General features: G+C 52.1%; 1 protein-coding gene across 3 annotated transcripts in view; it reads left to right on the forward strand.

Annotated features, from left to right (window-relative positions):
- Positions 1-11,527: 11,527 nt before the first annotated feature.
- The window catches only part of RASGRP2 (RAS guanyl releasing protein 2), a 43,766-nt gene continuing 33,887 nt past the window's right edge, over positions 11,528-21,406 (forward strand). For 2 of the 3 annotated variants that reach the window (XM_053278189.1, XM_053278187.1), the window contains exon 1: positions 12,171-12,486. The gene's annotated coding sequence lies outside the window, so the exon portion shown is untranslated. Of the gene's footprint in view, positions 11,681-12,170; positions 12,487-21,406 lie in introns of those variants that run through there. The other variant, XM_053278188.1, reaches the window with a different exon arrangement.

Consider the following 21,406-nt stretch of genomic DNA (forward strand, 5'->3'; position numbering starts at 1 on the left):
ATGCATAAGGTTAAAGCGGGGTTTTAATGACACTCTGGATGCAAAGGTCATCTTGCTATGCCGGTGTGGGTGGCTTCCCCGCGCTTATCGTCCCCAAACATGCGGCTGAAAGGAAGGATGCCCCCCTTCTCCTCCCTAGGAACAGGAAGCTTCGAAGGGCAAGGGGACATTTCTACTCTTTGCCTCCAGCATGGCTTCAACGCTTGCTTCCCTTCTGGAGCACGGTGCCCAGATTAGCTGGAAGAAGCTGGTGGCGAGGAGGTGGATGTGTGCGCGCAAAAGGGGGAAAGCCGTGCCCTCTGCACTAATTCCCAGCTAGATTCCAGCGCTGCTGTGGGAGAAAAGGCCGAGGATTGAGCAGGGACTCTTCTCAGCATTTGAGACCGCAGGAAAGAAGAAAAGGAGGCTGGTGGCACCTTACAGGCAGACAGACTGATTGCGGCAGAGTTCCCATAGATTTGCAGGCTTGCTCAGCTTCGGTCCTCCAGCGGCTGTTGGACTACGACTCCCATCAGCCCCAAGCGTAGTGCCAAGAGTGAAGGATGATGGGAGTTGCAGTTCAACAGCAGCTGGAAGGCTGGAGTTGTGCTATGGTGGGTTGGAGCCTGTTTCGTCAGATGTGTGAACAGTTATCCTGAATTGACAAATGTATAGGAGCATAGGAAGCTGCCATATACTGAGTCAGACCCTTGGTCCATCTAGCTCAGTATTGTCTACACAGGCGGGCAGCGGCTTCTCCAAGGTTGCAGGCAGGAGTCTCTCTCAGCCCTATCTTGGAGATGATGCCAGGGAGGGAACCTGGAACCTAGATGTTCTTCCCAGAGTGGCTCCATCCCCTGTGGGGAATCTCTTCCAGTGCTCACACATCCAGTCTCCCATTCATATGCAACCAGGGCGGACCCTGCTTAGTACTGAATGAGATAATTAAATGTACAGATGAGGGGCCAGAGGGCTGTGAATTCACTTAGACGCACAGCACACTTGTGTCAACTCTATGCAGAGTTCATATGCACAAGTGTAGGCAGTGATTATCCACAGCAGCAGCGGCTGGTGGGAACTTAAGCCCTATTCAGACATGCTGAAGGTGTGTACAGGTGTCTGTACACCTGTATGATCTGTGTTGGGTGAATAACTGCATGCCTTTTTAAAGGGAACCCCCTCCCCCTCAAATGCAGAGCTGGGAGATAGGAAATGTACTACTGTGTGCACGGTGAACATAATGACTGGATAGCACACGGTGTGAACAAGCTGTACGTGCGTTGAACACAACATGTGATTAGGGCACAGTCTGCTCATCTTAGAATAACAGGGCCGTTCACATGCATGGGTGTCTGCAGGACTTTTGAGGGGGGTGGTCGGCAATGCCAGCCATTCTGGAAAGAGCACTTGCACGCTTAGGAACATAGGAAACTGCCATATACTGAGTCAGACCATTGGTCTATCTAGCTCAGTATTGTCTTCACAGACTGGCAGCGGCTTCTCCAAGGTTGCAGGCAGGAATCTCTCTCAGCTCGATCTTGGAGAAGCCAGGGAGGGAGTTAAAATAATCGACATAGCAATACCAGGGGATAGCAGAATAGAAGAAAAAGAAATAGAAAAAAATCACAAAATACAAAGATCTACAAATTGAAATTGAAAGGCTGTGGCAGAAAAAGACCAGAGTAATCCCAGTGGTAATTGGCGCCCTGGGTGCAGTTCCAAAAGACCTTGAAGAGCACCTCAACACCATAGGGGCCACAGAAATCACCACCAGCCAATTACAAAAAGCAGCTTTACTGGGAACAGCCTATATTTTGCGACGATATCTATAACAGCAACAACATTGACCATAAAATTCAGCCATCCTAGGTCCTTGGGAAGGACTTGATGTCTGGATAAAACAAACCAGTCAATAACACCTATCTGACTGTGTAAACAATAATAATAATAATAATAAATCAAGAATAATCTTTAATTTTTCTTTAATTATCTCAGACCCTTGGAAAGGGTCTGATAATTAAAGTACCAAATCCAGTCAATAACAGCTGGTAGACTGTGTGTAAATAGCATAATAATCTAACAGAACAGCAGTTCTTCACCTTGAGTCCCCACATGTTGCTCCCATCATCCCCAGACACAAAGGGGACGATGGGATTTGTAGTCCCGCTGCAGCTGTGGGCCCAAGGTTGAGAGATCCTGCAGTGGAATATACAGAACCCTGCGAGAGACGCTTTTCACCTCCCGGGCATTCTGCAGCCGGTTTCAAAACCACCAAGCGTGAACCGAAAAAAGGATTCCAAAGGGAGGGCCCCCCCGCCCCTTGCGCATTTGCTAAACTAAAACTGATCACTGCCTTCAGTTCATCTGTTCACGCGAAGTCTCAACTGAGAGCAGGGTTCGCTCTCCGCCTACAAGAGTTAACGGTTCCCATGCTCATTTGTGGCTGTGTTGGGTACACGGGCTGACACTTTTCTTGTATATACATTTGAGCTTTGCCTGGAAATGTCACACCTTCCTTGCCTTTCGGCCTCATTGTTTACAGTCCCCCCACCCACCCCATGGGTGTGTGTGTGTGCGTGTAATTTGCCAACTGAGGATAACACTTTCTGCCTCTGATGAAGTGGGCACCGGCCCAAGAAAGCTTCTGAGGCAATAAATCTGTCCTGGAGGTGCCACACAAGCCTCCGCGGAGCTGCTGAGACAGACTGTCTCTCTCTCTCCGAAACCTGGAGAGGGACCTGCAAAGCTGGCCTCAGACCCCTCTGGGGAACACTCAAGAGTGTCAAAAAGCTGAGATCCCAAGACCTCCAGCAGCTGCAAGCAGCTTGGGTTTGCTTCTGTCCTCAGTTCTGGATCCCAGCTGCCCGTGTTTCATATGCCACCGTGCTGAAGCGGCTGGGCTGCTTTGGAAAGCAGGGGCACCGGGGTCCCTCAGGGAAATAAGATAAGAGATGATCGTGCCATTTTGATGGGGCAGCCCTTGAAGACTGCCTGGGTGCTTCTGCTGGTTCAGAGATGCCATCCTGCCTTTCAGGGGAAGCTGCAGGAAAATGGTGGGTGTGTGTGTGTGTGTGTGTGTGTGTGTGTGTGTGTGTGTGTGTGCGTGTGTGTGTGCGCACACGCGCTCTCCTCTCCCCTCCTTGGCTCTTAAAGCTTTCCCTAATTAGCATAGGCCCCGCCTTCTGGAGCAAGTAGGAGGAGCTAACCCACTCCAGATGCCCTCCTCCACCAACAGAGAATGTCGTATCTGACCTTCCTATCTGACCTTCCGATACTGACTGTATGGTTGTGGAACACAGTTGGGAAGAAGAGGGGTCATAGCTCAGTGGGAGAGCATCTGCTTGGCAGGCAGAACGTCGCAGGTTCAGTTCCTGGCAGCATCTCCAGGTAGGGCTGAGTGAGACTCCTGCCTAAAACCTCGGAGAGCTGCTGCCAGTCAGTGTAGACAATGCTGAGCTAGAGGGACCAAGGGACCGAGGGCAGCTTCCCATGTTCCTCCCACGTTTTTATTTAGTTTGGAGGAATGTCGCCGTAGCTCCGTGGTACAGCTTCTGCTTGGCAGGCAAAAGGTCCCAGGTTCAATCCTTGGCAGCATCTCCAGGTAGGGCTGGGAAGAACTCTGGCCTGCAACCTCGGAGAGCTGCTGCCAGCCATTGAATTTTAGACTTGGAGGGTACCTCTGAGGTCTTCCAGTCCAGCCCCAGGCCAGCTGGGAAAGGACTGTGTCAAGGTAACACCAGCCATGAGAAACTCTCAGCTGAGCCGCCTGCAACACAGGCTATTTTCTGCACCGGCAAATGGCCACGAGTGCAGCTAAGGAGAGACGGTGTACGACGTGAACTAACATTCGTCTTGCTCCTAAAAACCAGTGCTAGGGGTTCTACCCCGCCCCCGGTGACCTTGAGCCTGCCCCTTGCCCGCCACCCTGTGTGCCAAGGGTCCCTCCAGGCGCCCGGCTGAGAATGTGCCACCCGCCCACCTCGGCCCGCCAGGGCAGCTGCTCCTTCACACCCCCAGGAGTCAGCACTAAAAATAGCAACCCTGGCTGCAGCCACACCTGCTGGGTCTTGATCATCAAAAGGCTTGCCAGTTCTCAGGGGGTGGGGGGGCAGGAGGCAAGCCCAGAATAAGTGGTTCATATCCACTGCCAGGAGCAGGAGCACCCTAACTCTGGCCACCCTTTGGGCACACCAGGGTTCGAATCATGCAGGGCCGGGGTGTGGGGGGGAGAAAGGCCCCCTTGTCTTGGTTCCCTTAGGGGCTGTTTTCGAAAGAGGGAGTGTGGTTCCTCTAAAAACTGGAGGGGAGCGGAGGGCGAGGTTGCTGTTGTAGCAGCAAGCAGGAGACGTCCCCTCTGCTGAGCAGGGTCTGCCCTGGTTTGCATTTGGATGGGCGCCTACAGGTGAGCACTGGAAGAGATTCCCCTTAGAGATTCTGCCTGTTTCTACGCAGAAGATTCCACGCTCCCTTCCCTCCCTGGCAGCCTCTCCAGACAAGGCTGGGAGAGAGACTCCTGCCGGTGGCCTTGGAAAAGCTGCTGCCGGTCTGTGTAGGCAAGACTGAGCTAGATCGACAGTGGTCTGACTTGGCAAATGGCAACTTTCAACATTCCTATGTTCCTAAGGTAGGAATGAGAGAGAGAGAGAGAGAGAGAGAGAGAGAGAGAGAGAGAGAGAGAGAGAGAGAGAGAGAGAGAGAGAGAAGAAACCTGGTTCGAGACCCACCTCTGCTCCTGGTTCCTTCTCAACCACGCCTGGCTTCCACGTCCCCCTTCTGAAGGGCAGCAGAGGCCTACCTCGCAGGGTTACTATAAAGACAAAAGGAAAAAATTCTCAGTCGTTTGCAGAAGTACCGGAGAAACCCGCTAAATGGACAAGAAGTACCCCTTTAAAGTGGTGGCTTTCTTTTACATTTAGCCAGGGGAGAGCAACTGTCCCCAGTCCTCTCAGCACAGCCTTGCATCCCGTGGCTGTTGCCTCTCTTGGGTTTGTTTTTTAGACTGTGAGCCCCCTTAAGGATTGGGGACTTTTTCTTCTTGGGGCACAGTTTGGAAATAGCCCTGCTCACTGGGCAAAGAGGCACCTTTGAAAGTAGAGGAGAGCTGGTCTTGTGGTAGCAAGCCTCAATTGTTCCCTTTGCCAAGTAGGGTCTGCCCTGGCTTGCATTTGAATGGGAGACTACATATGAGCACTGTAAGATTATCCCCCTTAGGGGGCTGGGGCTGTAGCTCAGTGGAAGAGCCCCTGCCAGCTTGTGTGCAGAAGGTTCCAAGTTCCCTCCTTGGCAGCATCTCCAGAGAGGGCTGAGAGAGACTCCTGCCTTCAACCTTGGAGAAGCCGCTGCCAGTCTGTGAAGACAATACTGAGCTAGATGGACCAAGGGTCAGACTCAGTATGTGGCAGCTTCCTGTGTAAGTGGTGGTTCTCTTCTGTTTAGCAAAGGGAAAGCAATTCTCTCTATTCAATCCAGCACAAGACCCTCCAGTGGCTATTGCTGATGGTTTCATTTTAGACTGTGAACACTTTGGGATTTATCCATTTTTCTATGCTTTGAGAACCCTTTTTGCTGTTGAAAAGCAGCAAAATATATGTTGAAAAATATATTTATAACGATGAGGATGTTTCAGATCACATTTTTATTTTATACAAAACCAACCCCATGAATACTCCTATCATATTCTTTTAGCAAATGAATCCTGAATACAACTAAGAACAGGTCTTTGGGCCTCTACTCCCTCCCCATGCAGAATCCTGGAGCGGTACCTTTCCCCTCTTCGATGATGGAGTGATCAGTGATCAATCTTTAAAAAGAAAGGTGCTGGGGTTTGAGACCCCTAATCCTAGGTGTGTGGGTGTGGGAGGTCGTCACCCAACAGTCACATTTTTTAGAATATGTATATTGTGCTTTGCACCAACAAGAACGTTCTCACGGTGGTTTTATATAGGAAATGGGATACAAGAGGAAATGGTTCCCTGTCCCAAAGGGACTCCTAATCCAAAACGAAACACAACAATCAACAGCTGCTGGAGCGACACTGTGCTGGGCTGAATAGGGACAGTTTCTCTCCCTCTTCTAAATACAAGGGTCACCACTTTAAAAGGGGCGCCTCTGCCCAGTTAGCAGGGGTTGCGAGGCAGATGCCCTCTGTGCATGCTCAGAGACACCCTACTGTTATCTCAAAGGTTCTAGGGTTGCTTTTCAAAATGGATTTGGGAATTGTGGGAAAGGCACTCTGTGCATTCTCAGGGGAATTCTCTGCTTTGTTTTGTACCCAGAGCTGAGCGTTCAGGATAGATCCAGGGACGAATGTGCTGGCATCTGTGAAGCCCTGGGCGGGGGTAGGAGAGGAGAGGCTCTTCCCAGCTTTGAAGCTGTGACTGGAGGGGGTTTCCTCTGATCGCTGCCATGAGTCCCCCATCTCCTCCCGCAGGTGGGAGGGGGCCGTCGCCCCCTGCTGCTCTAGGCCAGACTGTAAGAGGCAGCCCTGCTCTGGCTGTAATTGGCTCTGCAGCTGTCAGGATGCTTGAGAATTAATTGGCTGTTCAGTGGGGCCGCTGCAGGGCCACACACTGAGTGGTTCCATCACCAAGCGGCACAGGAGCCCAGAGGACAGAGGGCGGCACACTGGAACCCAGGCAGCAACGCACAGAGGTGCCAGGTGTGTGGGGGGGGTGGAAACCAGACCCAGCTGCAGTAAGGAGGTAAGCTAGGAACATAGGAAGCTGCCATATACTGAGTCAGACCATTGGCCTATCTAGCTCAGTGTCGTCTACACAGACTGGCAGCGGCTTCTCCAAGGTTGCCGGCAGGAATCTCTCTCAGCCCTCTCTTGGGGATGATGCCAGGGAGGGAACTTGGAACCTTCTGCTCTTCCCAGAGCGGCTCCATCCCCTAAGAAGGGGAATATCTTCCAGTGCTCACACATCCAGTCTCCCATTCATATGCAACCAGGACGGACCCTGCCTAGCTAAGGGGACTGTTCATGCTTGCTACCTCAAGACCAGCTCTCTTCCCTAGGAGAGTTGAATGTCAGTCACTGTCATTTCTTTTTCTTTGCTTTTTTTCCTCTTAGGAACATAGGAAACACAGGAAGCTGCCATATACTGAGTCAGACCATTGGCCAATCTAGCTCAGTATTGTCTACACAGACTGGCAGCGGCTTCTCCAAGGTTGCTGGCAGGAATCTCTCTCAGCCCTATCTTGGAGATGCTGCCAGGGAGGGGACTTGGAGCCTAGATGCTCTGCCCAGGGTGGCTCCATCCTGAGGGGAATATCTTCCAGTGCTCATACTTCTAGTCTCCCATTCATATGCAACCAGGGCAGATCCTGCTTAGCTAAGGGGACAAGCCCTGCTTGCTACTATAAGTCCAGCTCACCTCTCCTTTTGTTTAACAAAAGGCCTGGCTACTTCAAACAAAAATCCTGCCATTTCATTCTTAGGAACATTGGAACGTAGGAAGCTGCCATATACTGAGTCAGACCATTGGTCTATCTAGCTCAGTATTGTCTTCACAGACTGGCAGCGGCTTCTCCAAGGTTGCAAGCAGGAATCTCTCTCAGCCCTATCTTGGAGATGCAGCCAGGGAGGGAACTTGGAACCTTCTGCTCTTCCCAGAGCGGCTCCATCCCCTCTCTGGGAGGAGAATAACTAACAGTGTTCACATGTGGTCTCCCATTCAAATGCAACCAGGGCATACCCTACTTAGCTAGGGGGACAAGTTATGCTTGCTAAGCTAGGTTTGGAGAATACGAATATGAAAAATATTTATAGACCGCTTTTCAACTAAAAGTTCCCAAAGCAGTTTACATAGCTATAAATGGATAAATAAAATGGCTCCCTGTCCCCAAAGGGCTCACAATCTTAAGGAAAAGAAGATAGACACCAGCAACAGCCACTGGAGGGATGCTGTGCTCAGGGTGGATAGGGCCAGTTGCTCTCTCCCTGCTAAAGAAAGAGAATCACCACTTCTAAAAGGTGCCTCTTTGCTCAGTTAGCAGGGGTTCTCAACCACTGTTCCCTCTAAGGTGTGCACACATGCATGTGCTCACAAGTTTTTTGATATCTGCTCAGTTAATTTTAGATCCCGCTCAGGTTGAATCAGGAAGGCCCCATTCTGAATGCATGTGTGCACACACTGCCTTGATGCTGCCGCCCAGAACAAAACTAATTCTGCACAGAGATGGGGGGGAAAATTAGAGAGGGACCACTGTTCTCAACCTTAGGGCAGCAGATGATGATGGACTACAACTCCCATCGCCTCCTGCCTCAATGACCAAGGGCCGCTGTGATGTAATCCAACAACGTCTGGCCAAATTTGCAGATGACACTAAACTATTTAGGGTACTGAAATCCAAAACAGATTGCGAGAAGCTCCAAAAGGAGCTCTCCAAACTGGGTGAGTGGGTGACAAAATGAGAAATGCGGTTCAGTGTAAGGAAATGTAAAGTGATGCATATTGGAGCAAAAAACACTTCACATATACACTGATGGGGTCTGAGCTGTCAGTGACTGACCAGAAGAAGGCTCTTGGGGTCGTGGTGGGCAGCTCGTTGAAAGGGTTGACTCAGTGAGCAGCAGCTGTGAAAAAGGCCAGTTCCATGCTAGGAATCATTAAGAAGGGGACTGAGAATATTATAATGCCCTTATACAAATTGATGGTGCAGTCACATTTGGAATACTGCATACGGTTCTGATCACTTCATCTCAAGAAGGACATTGCAGAACTGGAAAAGGTGCAGAAGAGGATCAACCCAGATGATCAGGGGCCTGGAGCACCTTCCTTATGAGGCAAGGCTACAGCATCTGGGGCTCTTTAGTCTGGAAAACAGGTGACTGTGGGGAGACACGACCGAGGTGTATAAAATTATGCATGGGGTAGAGAGAGTGGACAGAGAGGAAATTCTCTCCCTCTCTCGCACCACTAGAACCAGGGGTCACCCCATGAAACTGAAGGCTGGGAAATTTAGGGCCAAAAAAGGAATACTTTTTCACACAGCACATAATAAATCTATGGAATTCTCTGCCCTGGGATAAGGTGATGGCCATTAGATTGAATGGCTTTAAAGGGGGCTTAGACAAATTCATGGAGGACCCTAACCTTGGAGAGCTGCTGCCAGTCAATGTAAGCTATCCCGAGCTATCTGAGCAAAGAGGCACCTTTTAAAAGTACCAGTCCTCTTTATTTAGCAGGGGGAGAGCAACTGTCCCTATCCAAACCCAGCACAGCATCCCTCCAGAGGCTGTTGCTGGTGTTTACTTTACAATTCTTTTTAACCTGTGAGCCCTTTGGGGACAGGGAGCTATTTTATTTGTTTATTGTTTATTTCTCTGTGCAAATCGCTTTGAGAGCTTTGTCAAAAATCATCATCATCATCATCATCATCTATTTATATAATCAGATTACAATTGAGCACCTCTGGAAAAAGAAAACAAGAGTGGTGCCAAAAGTTGTCGGTGCCCTTGGTGCAGTGCCAAAAGAACTTGAATGCCATCTCGACACCTTGGGCATCAATAAAATTACAACACATCAACTACAGAAGGCCACACTACTCGGGAGAGCACGAATACTATGACGACGTCTTTAATTTTTCTTTAGTTATCCTAGACCTTTGGAAAGGGCCCGGAAATTAAAGTATCAAATCCAGTCAATAACATCTGGTAGACTGTGTGTAAAAAGCATAATTATCATCATCACCACCACCACCAAAATTATTATTATTATTATTAGTAGTAGTAGTAAAGTGGTATATGGACCGAGGGTCTGACTCTATATAAGGCAGCTACCGATATACTATGTTGAGGGAGAACCAAAGAGCATGATTTTCAGCCATCCTACCAACGTATCTTATAATCTATGAAGGGGTGCCCCTGAGCATGTACAGAGGGCTCATCACTAGATTACCGCACAATCAGCATCCAGTCACCAGATTACCACAACCAGCATCCTTCTCCACATCTGGGGGGGGTGGGGTTTCCAGAGAGCTGCAAGCCCCTGCACTCATCTTTTTGGAGCCGAAACACGGTTCTCTCAGTTCCCCGTCTCTCTCTCTCACACACACACAAACAAACTGGTTCATGGGGTGCCACTGAGATGGGAGTGCAGGGGCTGAGCCAGGGTGAGTTACTGCCAGGCTCTCCAGTCCTTCCCAATCTGAGTGCCGCAGAGGCGTTGCTACGGCAACCAGGGGATGCTGCATTGCCAAATTGTGAAGCAATCTCTGGACCCCCGGAGGGCTGTGTTGATGCCTCCGCTCCTGCTCTTTTGCACCCTGGGCGCCCTGCTACACCCACCGTGGGCACCCCAGAGGCTGCGTCAGTGCTCTGAGGAATTCTCCTCCACCCCCAACCCCACGGCTTCACACCTCCTTTATTACAAACATTTCTCTCTCTCTCCGCCCCAAATCCCTTACTGGTTTCACTTGCTACAGTTCTCCATTGCGGCAGGTGCACAGGCCAGCCCAAAGGGCGGCCCCACTCACGAGGACTGGGAGGCCAGGATCTTGCACAACTCCCATTATTACAAAGGGGTTTTTACCAAGAGAATCTCTCCCCTGCCCCCCCCCCCGATGGTGCCCCCTGGGTCAGACCCATCCGTTGAGGGAGGAGAGCTGGCCTCGTGGTAGCAAGCACGGTTTGCTAAGCGGGGTCCATCCTGGTTTGCATTTGAATGGGAGGCTACACATGTGTGAGCCCTGCAAGATATTCCCCTCAGGGGGTGGGCCCGCTCTGGGAAGAGAAGATCCCAGATTCTCTCCCTGACATCTCCAAGAGAGTGCCGAGAGAGAGAAAGACCCGCTGGAGAAGCTGCCGCCAGTCCGTGTAGACAGTACTGAGTGAGATGCAACAAAGGTCAGGCTCAGTTTAAGGCACCTTCCTATGTAACTTTAGCGGGGGGGGGGGGTCCGTAGCTCAGTGGCAGAGCATCTGCTTGATGCACAAGGTCCCAGGTTCAACTGATTTTTTTTTTTTTAAATCCTGCCTTAAGCCCTGGAGAGCTGCTGCCAGTCAGAGTAGTAGGCAGTACTGAGCTAGATGGACCAAGGGACTGACTCAGTAGGGGGCAGCTTCCCTATGCTCCTATCTCAAGCCTCACCTCAATCCTGGTGAATGTAACCTGTTCAGGGGCGTAGCTAGGGGAGAGGGGGCCGTGTTCACCCCACTCCCTGGCCTGAGGGAGAGATAACGAAGGAAATAGGGAGGGGCCGGTTCTTTGAACCCATCCACTCAATCATAGCTACGCCCCTTTCACAAGTCAAATGGGGCGTTTTGCTGGCCTGCTTGACCTTTTTTTTGGTATAACAAAAGGCTTTAATTTACCCAAGGAAACGCATTAGCTAAATAAAGGAGTAGGCCACCACGCGGCCTTCCTTCCTTCCCCTCGGGGCTTGAATTCGAGGGCGCCCTGAGCGGGGGCTCTCAGCACCTGCTTTTTTTTTGGTGGGGGGTCCCTTTTCGCTTCCGTTTTTAAAAATTTTTTATTTAAAGCGTAACTGACTGAAAGTGGGCAGATGTAATTACTTCGCGCCCTCAGCTGAGCGGCTTCCTCCTTGGAGGCGAGCGGTGTGGGGGAAGCAGCACTCTGCACGCGGTCTGTGGCACTCTGCTCTGGACCAGGACTTCTTCCTTCCCGCTTGTGTCTTGCTGAGGGTGTGGCGGCGGCTGCAGAGAGGCGGAGTGGGCAAGCGCCCCCTCGGAACAGAGGTGACCCCCACCCGCCCCATCTCTGTTTCAGAAACCTACTGTGCGGGACACACCGCTCGCCCAGCACCCTGATTAAGTAGCCTTTGCCTCTTCTGGGTGGCTCCTCAGCTCGCCCGTGCCTGGGTCTGGAGCGTCCTCCTGGCTCAAATCCACCCTCCCTGACCCTCCAGACAGGACCATTTGGGGTGCGCTTTTTTGGATTTGGGCGGGAAAGAGAGAGGCCGAGCGGAGCTCACCTTCACCAAGGGCGGCCGAGGCGCTTTGCTCATGCTCAGAGGCCGCCCTCTGGCTCCAGCCTGAGCGGCTGTGTGTGTGTGGGTGGAGAAGCCACCGGGCCCAGGTGGTGGCGAGGGGTGGGTGGCGCCCACCTCCACGGACGGTGCCCACCACCACCACCACAGCCGCCTCCTCCCCCGCCCGCGCCCCCCTTCCTCTCTGTCAGCGAAGGGGGGTTATTACGCCTTCCGCAGTGCGCTCGCCCGGAGCGCGGCGCGGCCTGAGAAAGCAGCGGGAGAGAGAGACGCGAGGCCACGGCGAGGGGCGTCCCAGGCGGGCGGCGGCGGCGGCAGCTCGCGCGTAGAGCGGAGCAGCCGGCACTGGCGGCGGCGGCGGCGGGGGGCCGCGACTGACGGAGCTCGCCTGCCCGGCCCTTCTCTGCCGCCACAGCCGCAGCCGCCGCGTCCTTTCTCTCTCTCTCTTCCCTCCCTTCCTCCCGCCTCCCTCCCTCCCTCTCTCTCTCTGGTGGCGAAAGGAGGCTACGTTGCCAGAGACGAACTCGAAGCGCGCGGAGCCGCCCAGGAGCCACGGTGAGTGCCGCCGCCGCCGCCCTGGGAAGGTGGGCAGGGTAGGGGGGTCGCGCGCCCCTCCCCAGACGGGCCATTGCCCAGGGTGGCACCCGGAAAACAACTTCCCCGGGGGGGGCGGCATTTGCAGGCAGGGCAAAGTGTATTCTGGGTGGCCGTCGAGCTGAGTCCCACATAGGAGATTTCTGCAACAAAAATGGGTGGGCACTTTTCTGGAAGGGGGTCTTGCCCCCCTGGAGCCGCTTTTCTGGAGGGGGGTCGTGCCCCCCCCCTTGCTAGCCTTCGTCGCCCCTTCCGCGGAAAGACTTAGATTTGCCCCAGGGCAGCTTCAGAGCTACGGTTTCTGGAGCCGGGATGAGGACCGGAGCACCTCTGGGCGTGTGCAGAGTGCCAAGACCACCCGCCACTGCGAGGCAAAAGGCACCGGCAAGCTGGAGCCCCAGCTAAGCCCTGCTACTACCTCACGGGGTCAGCATTGCCCTTGGCCAAAGAGATGCGGCCCCCAGCTCAGTGGAAGAGCACCTCCTTTGCCTGCAGAAGGTCCCAGGTTTAGTCCCGGCAGCATCTCCAGGTCGGGCTGGGAAAGACTCCCGCCCGAAATTTAAGCTTGGAGAGCTGCTGCCAGTCAGTGTCGGGAATCCTGAATCAGATGGACCAAGGGTCTGACTCAGTATAAGGCAGCTTCCTATGGATGTAGAAGTGTGTGTGTGTGTGTGGGGGGGCACTAATAAAGAGTGTTTTGGGGGGACGGTTTTCAGGTTCCCAAACCGCCATGTGGTAAAACAGGAAGGAAGAAGAGAGTGTCTCTGAGAGTGTGCAGCGTGCCACCCCCTTCACAGCCCATTTATTCACCCCTGACTCGCTGGAAAGCCCTGTCGGCTACAGGAGCGACAAGTCCCGGGGGTGGCTAGTTTCAATTTCTTTTTAACCTTCCAAGATGCAGGGGCGGGGGTTGCTCAACACCACCCACGGACATCCTGGGGGTGGCTGAGGAAGCCCACTGCTCAATAAAAGCCATTGCTACACGCCTGGATCCAGCCCGGATGCCTGTGTGGTGTTGGTGGGATTTAATCCATGGCGGTAGCATGTAGCTTTGCGTGCACTCCAGTTCACGCTGCTGGGATCCGTCCATGCCTTGCAGCCTCTTCCGATGCGCTGTACCCTGTGGGGAGGGAGGACCCGGCTTCTAAAACGCAGGGGTGCATCTCTTGCTATGGGGCAGGGAGAAGTCGATGAGCCAGGGCACTGGGCAGGGTTGGCGGCGGGGTGTGTGTGTGTGTGTGTGTGTGACCTCGATACTTGGTTTTGCACACACAATTCTCAGGCTTTAAATTAATTTTAATTTGATTTTATATTATAATTGTTTTAATCATTTTATGCTGTATTTATATCGCATTTCAACTTATGTACACCCCCTAGGGATGTACATGCCAGGTTGCATAGGACTATGGTGACAGATAAATAGATGAACGAATAAGACATCTTCTGGCTAATTTAGAATTGTGGGGAGCAGCAGAGCAAGATGGTACCACCGATCATTCCTGATTACCAAGGCAGGAATTGGCAGGCAGCACCCCCCAAAGGCTTGTACGAAAAGGCTTCTCCTCCTCCTCCTTTTGGTGGGGCAGTGGTGTAGGTTTAATGCTTGGCGTGTGCTGGTGGACCATTCACCCGGGCATCCCTGCTCCTAAGGATGTTTGGCGTGTGTAAATGGGCTGTGCATTGCAGCGTGGAGCAAGGCGCATGAAATTACTGCAGCGTGGATGTGCATGAAGGAATGGTGTGTGTGTGTGTATGCCTCATGGGAGGTTTATCGCAAGGTTGGGGTGTGTGTGTGGCGGGCGAAGTGACGTTCCAGCCTCTGTGAAGCCTTTGCCTGTAGAATGTGTGGGTTTCCTTTTGTGTGCCGAGAGAGAGATTCTCGGGGTGTGTGTGTGTGTGTGTCTCCCCGCAGCGCATCGCCTGCATGTGCTCTCTTGTCTCTTTGTATCTGTACCAGCTGCGTGTGTTGATAAATGTTTGTGCCACAGACAATCTGCTGTCAATATATTTATCCTGCTGGTTGCGGGTGGATGTGGGGAAACGAATCTTGCAACTTGTAGTTCAGCTGATATTTTGCAACAAAGCCTCGGGTACACACGGAGGGAAAACAAAGCGCTTTTTTTTTGTTGCCGAAAGGGTGAGTGTCACCCTAGATGTGGCAGGGATCTCGAGGTACTTCTCTGTCAAAGCTGAACGTGGGCTCCTTGCACAGTGCTGCCAGAAAGCAAGAAGCAAAAAACTTACCTAAAAATAACCCTGCCAGAAACTACCAAGCCACCATTTCCTAACACAAAAGCCTGTCTTAAAAGATTAATAATAATCTCATGCTACGACACAAAGACATTCCAAACTCCATGCAGGGATCCTGCGTGCCAGGCTGGAGACAGATCCTGAGGTGGGCACGGCAGCCACCTGAGCATTTTTTTGTTGTTTACTTACTGCATTTACATAGGAACATTGGAAGCTGTCTTATACTGAGTCAGACCATTGGCTCATCTAGTTCAACATTTTACACCGGCTGGCAGCGGCTTCTGACGGTAGAAGAAAACTTCCTATGACACTGAGGCTCACCTAGGCTGGACTGGCTACTTAAGTAACCCAAGCTGTTTCAGCAGTGAGATACCTGTCATCCAACAGGTGCAGCAGCTTTGGTCAGCAATGTGTCTTGGACTGGCCCAGAGAGAGAGAGAGAGAGAGAGACCTGTTTTGTTATGTTGGAGGATATTGTAGGACACTTAAAGGACTTTCTGCAAACCTGTGGAAATATTACATACAGGGATGCCAGCATGAGGGGATGGAGACGTAGCTTAGCTCAGTGGCGGAGCATCCAATTTGCATGCAGAAGGTCCCAGGTTAAATCCCTGGCAGCATCTCCAGGTAGGACTGGGAGAGACTCCTGCCTGAAGAGCTGTTGCCAGTCAAGAGTCAGAGGCGCTCTTACCCCTGGACTTCATTATTTATTTTTTACATTTTTATATCCTGCTCTTCCTCCAAGAAACCCAGAGCAGTGGACTACATACTTAGGTTTCTCCTCACAACAACCCTGTGAAGTAGGTTAGGCTGAGAGAGAAGTGACTGGCCCAGAGTCACCCAGCAAGTCTCATGGCTGAATGGAGATTTGAACTCGGGTTTCCCCCAGTCCTGGTCCAGCACTCTAACCATTACACCACGCTGACTTTGGGGCCGAAGTCCAGGGCTTCCACAGCCCCTTTGCCCCCCCCCAATCCTCTTTAGTCTGTCCTGGGTGGTGTGGTCACCCAGCGGAGCATGATGAGGCTTAATTTGCAGGGGAGTGGGGGCGGCCTCCAAAGGCCTTGAGGTCCAGGCTCCAAAATCAGCTACCCTGTTTCCCCGAAAGTAAGACCTAGCAGTAATTTCTGATGTACCGCTAATTGCCCTAGTGCATTTTTGGGGGCTAAAATTAATATAAGACACTGTCTTATTTTCGGGGAAACACGGTAGGTGCACCTCTGGTCAGAGCAGCAGACAATACTGAGCTAAATGGACGAAGAAGGGTCTGACTCGGTAAGAGGCAGCTTCCTCTGTTCCTTCCAAGGCTCAGTTCCCAGCATCTCCCAACGGGGAAAGATCCCTCTCCCTGAGACCCCAGAGAGCTACTTGCAGCCAGTGTAGACAAACCTGAGCTGGGTGAAGGCATGGTCTGTCAGACTCGGGGTCAAGGTAGCCTGCCCACCCACCCACCCCGGTCCAGATTGTACAAAGCGGCTTCTGCTGTACATCCACGCCCGCCCCTCAGTCTCACAAGCCCTTCCGCTTTCACATGGGCTGAGTGGAATGCACTCTGGACATGCTCAGAAGTGCTGTTGTCATCTGCACATCCTGAGCCAACGAGCCGAAGACCTGGCGCTGAACAACAACAACAAAAATCAGGCTCAGACTAAGCCCTGGAGGACCTCTTCCCCAGCTCATAGGAACATAGGAAGCTGCCTTAAACTGAGTCAGACTATTGGTCCATCTTGCTCAGTGTTGCAGACACTGACTGGCAGTGGCACTCCAAGGTTCCAGGCAGGAGTCTCTCCTGGGCCCACCTGGAGATGCTGCCAGGGAGTGAAGCTGGGACCTTTTGTGTGCAAGCATGCTGATGCTCTTCCACTGAGTGACGGCCCCATCTCTAAGGGGAATTTCTCACAGTGCTCAAATATAGTCACCCACCCAAATGCAAACCAAAGCAGGCCCTGCTTAGCAAAGGGGACAATTTGTGCTTGCCACCACAAGACCAGCTCTCCTCCCTACAGGGCCTTGCTCTGAGGCAGTTTTCACAGGAGCTATGTACATAGGAACATAGGAAGCTGCCATATACTGAGTCAGACCCTTGGTCTATCTAGCTCAGTATCATCTTCACAGACTGGCAGCAGCTTCTCCAAGGTTGCAGGCAGGAATCTCTCTCAGCCCTATCTTGGAGATGCTGCTGCCAGGGAGGGGACTTGGAACCTAGATGCTCTTCCCAGAGCGGCTCCATCCCCTAAGAGGGGAATATCTTACAGTGCTTATACATCAAGTCTCCCGTTTATATGCAACCAGGGTGGACTATATGGAAGCTGCCATATCCTGAGTCAGACCCTTGGTCCATCTAGCTCAGTATTGTCTACACAGACCGGTAGCATCTTCTCCACGGTTGCAGGCAGGAGTCCCTCTCAGCCCTATCTGGAGCTTACAGTGTCCCCGTTTCCCCCTTTCAAATGCAAATCAGGGTGGGCCCTGCTTAGCAAAGGGGACGATTCATGCCTGCTACCACCAGACCAGCTCCCCTCCCTGACCTTCCTCGCAGGGCTGTTGTGAGGGTGAAAACCGTGGGGACCGTCAAGCACTTCTGTTCTTGCATCTGCAAGCCGGAAGAGCTGCACGGACCTAAATGTGTGTCGAATTCCGAGAGCCCCTTCTTCCTCCCGTTGTCCACTCTTGGTCTTGCACTCGCGGCCTTCCAGCTGAAAAGCCGAGTTGCATTTGGGTGCCACAACAGGGGCAAAAGGCAGCTGATGCCTTTCCGGCCGTGGGCTGCAGGCTCTCCTCCCCCGGCCCCGGCCCCCCCCAGCGAGCCGCGCTGCAAGGCCCTCTTGTCCTGGGTCCCCATGGCCAGCAGCAAGAGGCCGGCTGGAATTCCCAGGCTGAGGGGCCTGCTGGACTCTCCAGTCAGGCTGCCAGGCCTGAGTCATCCCCTGGCAAGAGCCCCAGGTCCCTTTGTGCCTTCCGAGCAACATTCCACGGCTGCTTCCCTCGCTGGCTCGGGACAGCGAGGGCGGATGGATGCACGAGAAACCGTCCCTTTGAACAGAGGCAGGCGGGCCGTGACTTTGCACCATGCTTCCCCAAGGGCACAGGCGGGCTGCTTTTCTTTGCTGCCCCCTTTACAGGAGGAGGCTCTAGCGCCCTTACAAGCAAGAAAGGCCCCCTGGAAGGAAGCGCCCCCCCCGCCCCAGGCTCTGCTTCCCTCTCCTCCCCCCCCCCCCCCGGCCGGGCTGTTATGCACTGAACGGAGGAGCAGAGAATTCTGGTCCTCCAGGGGACAGAAATTGCTTGGCTCGAGTTCAGATGTCCAAAAAGAGAGCGGGCCTGTTCAGCACCATCATTTCTCTGCTGTCAGAGCTGGAGACCTAGACGGTGGGGGGGGGGGGGCGTGGGACTCAAAGAGGTAAAGTCTAGGGAAGGGTCAAAAAGTCCAACTCGAACCTCCCCTTTTTCAGACAGGAAATGCTTTTGTCCTGAACGGAGACGTCCTGCGAGGGGACCCAAAGTTGTATGGGGAACTGTCTGGAAAGGGAGAGGTCCGTAGTTCAGAGGGAGAGCGTCTGCGTTGCTAGCTGAAGGTTCCAGGTTCAGTCCTTGGAAAGTTGCTGCCGGCCAGTGTAGGCAATACTGAGCTAGATGGACTCAGTCGGTGGCAGCTTCACAGGGAACCTATGGAAATGCTCATTGACCTGGAAAGGCCTGCGGGCACTCTGCACGTATTCAGAGGCACTTATTTGTCTGCTGGTCTTGGACTGTAATAAAAGCTGCTGCTGTTGATGATGATCTGGTTTCTGAGGCTGAGCCCTGACTTGGGAACTCAAAACCCTTGCTTGGTCAGACCAGAATTCTTCCAGCAGTAACCAGCCACATCCCTAGAACATAAGGAGTTGCCTGAGTCAGACCATTACTCTGCTCTGACTGGCAGCGGCTCTCCAGGGTTTTAGGCAGGAGTCTCTCCCGGCCCTACCTGCAGTTGCTGCCAGGGAGGTAGTGAACCTGGGATCTCTTGCATGCAAAGCAGATGCTCTGCCACTGAGCTGAAGCCCGCTCTCTCTGGAAGACCACAAGCAGGGCATGGACCTGATACCCGTCACCCTCTCTTGTGCCTTCCCCAGCGTCTGGGACCAATGCCACTAGCAGCTTCTCTCTTGGGATGGAGTGCAGCCCATGAAGAGCCCTGATCCACACTGGGAGTCCACCAGTAAAGGATTAAATCTCCCCTCCCCACATGCCTTCTTCCTAATCTGGATCAAGCCCCCTGTGGCTGCAATTTAATAACAACATCAGATCCATGCAGGTCTGAATGACGTACTTACAGTCAGGTCTATTTTGAGGCAAACTGCTTTCGCCCCCTTAAGTGAATCTCTCCAAAGAGCAGAAGTGCATTCCCATATTCACTTTCGACAGCAAAGCACTGTTCCCTGGTACACTCTGTGCATTGCCACTTCACTGCTGTCTCCCCAGGCAGAGACAAAAACTGCTCCTTGAGGAGGCACTCTAGCCAAATCTTTATGCCCAGGAGGACCAAAGCAATGGCACTCTATTCCAGAGCTGTCTGCGTTTGTTTTGCTTGAAGCTCCTGCTGTATTTTGACACTTTCTGCCTAATTTGAGGCCAAACGACCGCTGTGATCACTCAAGTGGAGATCCTAGAACAGGGGTGGGCAAACTTGGCCCTCCGACTGTTTTTGGACTACAACTCCCAATGTATTGGGGCTGGGCCGCTGGGGATGCTGGGAGTTGTAGTTCAGAAGCAGCTGGAGACCAAGTTTGCCCAGTTTATCCTAGAACAATATAGACCAGGGCTGCACAACCTCGGCCCTCCTGCAGATGTTGGACTACAATTCCCATAATCCCTGACAATTGCTGGGGATGATGGGAGTTGTAGTTCAAAAACAGCTGGAGGGCAGAAGTTGTGCAGTCCTGATATAGGCACATCCGGAAGTTGTTGCTGACCTTTGATAGCTGGACAAAGAGACGCCCCCCCCAAATAGTGACTCTTGTGTTTAGCAGGGGGAGAGCAACTGTCCCTATCCAACTCCCAGCACAACATCCCTCCAGTGGCTGTTGCTGCTGTTTCCTTGGCCTTGTTCGCACAGGGTGGCTTATAGCCTTTGTGTTGCCTTTTGAGACAATTCTCTGCCCCAAGGGGCTCACAGTCTTCTCATTCCTTTTGCTATGTAAGCCACTTTGAGAACTTTTTTTTTGTTTGAAAAGCGGTGTGTAGATATTTGAGGTAATATATAAAAATCCTAAATAACAGTTCTGCAGCAAGCCAAGGCAAAAGCACTCTTGCAGCTTGCGTGCATTCAAGTCTGAGGAATCGCTGAGGATGGAGGAAACACCCTTTCTGAGGTTGTTTTTTGTTGTTTTTGTTTTAAATGACCTGCTCAAAATGAGATAGGCCCCGAAGTAACCTCGTAAGATGTTTCCTTCATAGTGTATCTGCTGTGGTTGCAACTTGTGTACCACTCATCTTCATGTGACAGCCCTCCAAAATTTTACAGTTTCCTCTCCCTCCCTCTAAATACCACTCGGCTGACCAGATGCATGGTTTATCTGAAATTACATCAAGCCCCCACCCCTCTTGGGCGGGGGGGGGGGTGTCCTGGAGCAACTCATCCTAGAGCCATTTCGGGTGCAGCAGGCCTGTCAGGGTTGCCTTTGATGTGCTGATTGCCAGCCATAGTTGGAGACAGGATACTGGGTCAAATGGCCCCTTGCTTACATGGTGTGTGCCCAAGGAGTGCTGAGTCAAAAGTGGCCTCATTTGTGCAGTGAGCCAAGAAAACACGGACCTGGTTTTGCAATTTCCACACTTTTGCAACCAGTTTCGCCCTTTCCCACTCCTGAAGCGACTGCGGAAATAGACCATTGATTGAGCCTGGTTCCCACAACCTTGCCACGATGATGACCAGGTCTTGGCCCGGAAACCCAAGGAGGAACTCTCCTTACTTCCCCTCCACCACCACCAAATAGAAGAGTCAAGCTGGGACCAAAAGGTTGAGTTGTTTAATCAATAGGGTTGAGCTTTCAGGATATGCTTCTTTGCTTTTTGAGGCTGTTTCGGTTGTGTTGAGCGACTGTCAAAGGGAATGGGGAACTCCTCCCTACTTGTTTTTACCATGATGAGCTAGATGGGCCAAAATAAGGTCTGTCTCCATAAAAGGCAGCTTCCCATGTTACTGATTTTTCAGAGACAGGTGTTTGCAATGACCTCGGAACCGTGTGACACACAAGTGGTGATTTCCGCGTTGTTTGTTTATTGGTTTGTTTAAAATATTTATATCCTGTCCCTCCAGTGCAGCATTGCTCAGGGCAGCTGGCAAAATCAGTAAAGCCGATCAAACAACAGAGCGATATAAAATAAAAACTAAAACCGGGATCTGGTTAAAACCAGATTTAAAAGCGGAGTGAGAAAGTGAGGAGATGGGAAAATCAAAAGCCCACCAGTTAGAAGCTGCAAATTTGGGCCTTTAAAAGCCTCTCTGAAAAAAATGGGTCTCTTTATATATTTTTATATATATTTATGTTTATATTTATATTTATTTAAACAATACCCTTAGAGATGGAACCGGTCCAGCTTGTGGTCACACTCGCCGCGACATACCAGATCCAGTGCATCTGCAGAAGCT

This window comes from Hemicordylus capensis, chromosome 14, assembly GCF_027244095.1.
Source record: "Hemicordylus capensis ecotype Gifberg chromosome 14, rHemCap1.1.pri, whole genome shotgun sequence".
NCBI lineage: Eukaryota > Metazoa > Chordata > Lepidosauria > Squamata > Cordylidae > Hemicordylus > Hemicordylus capensis.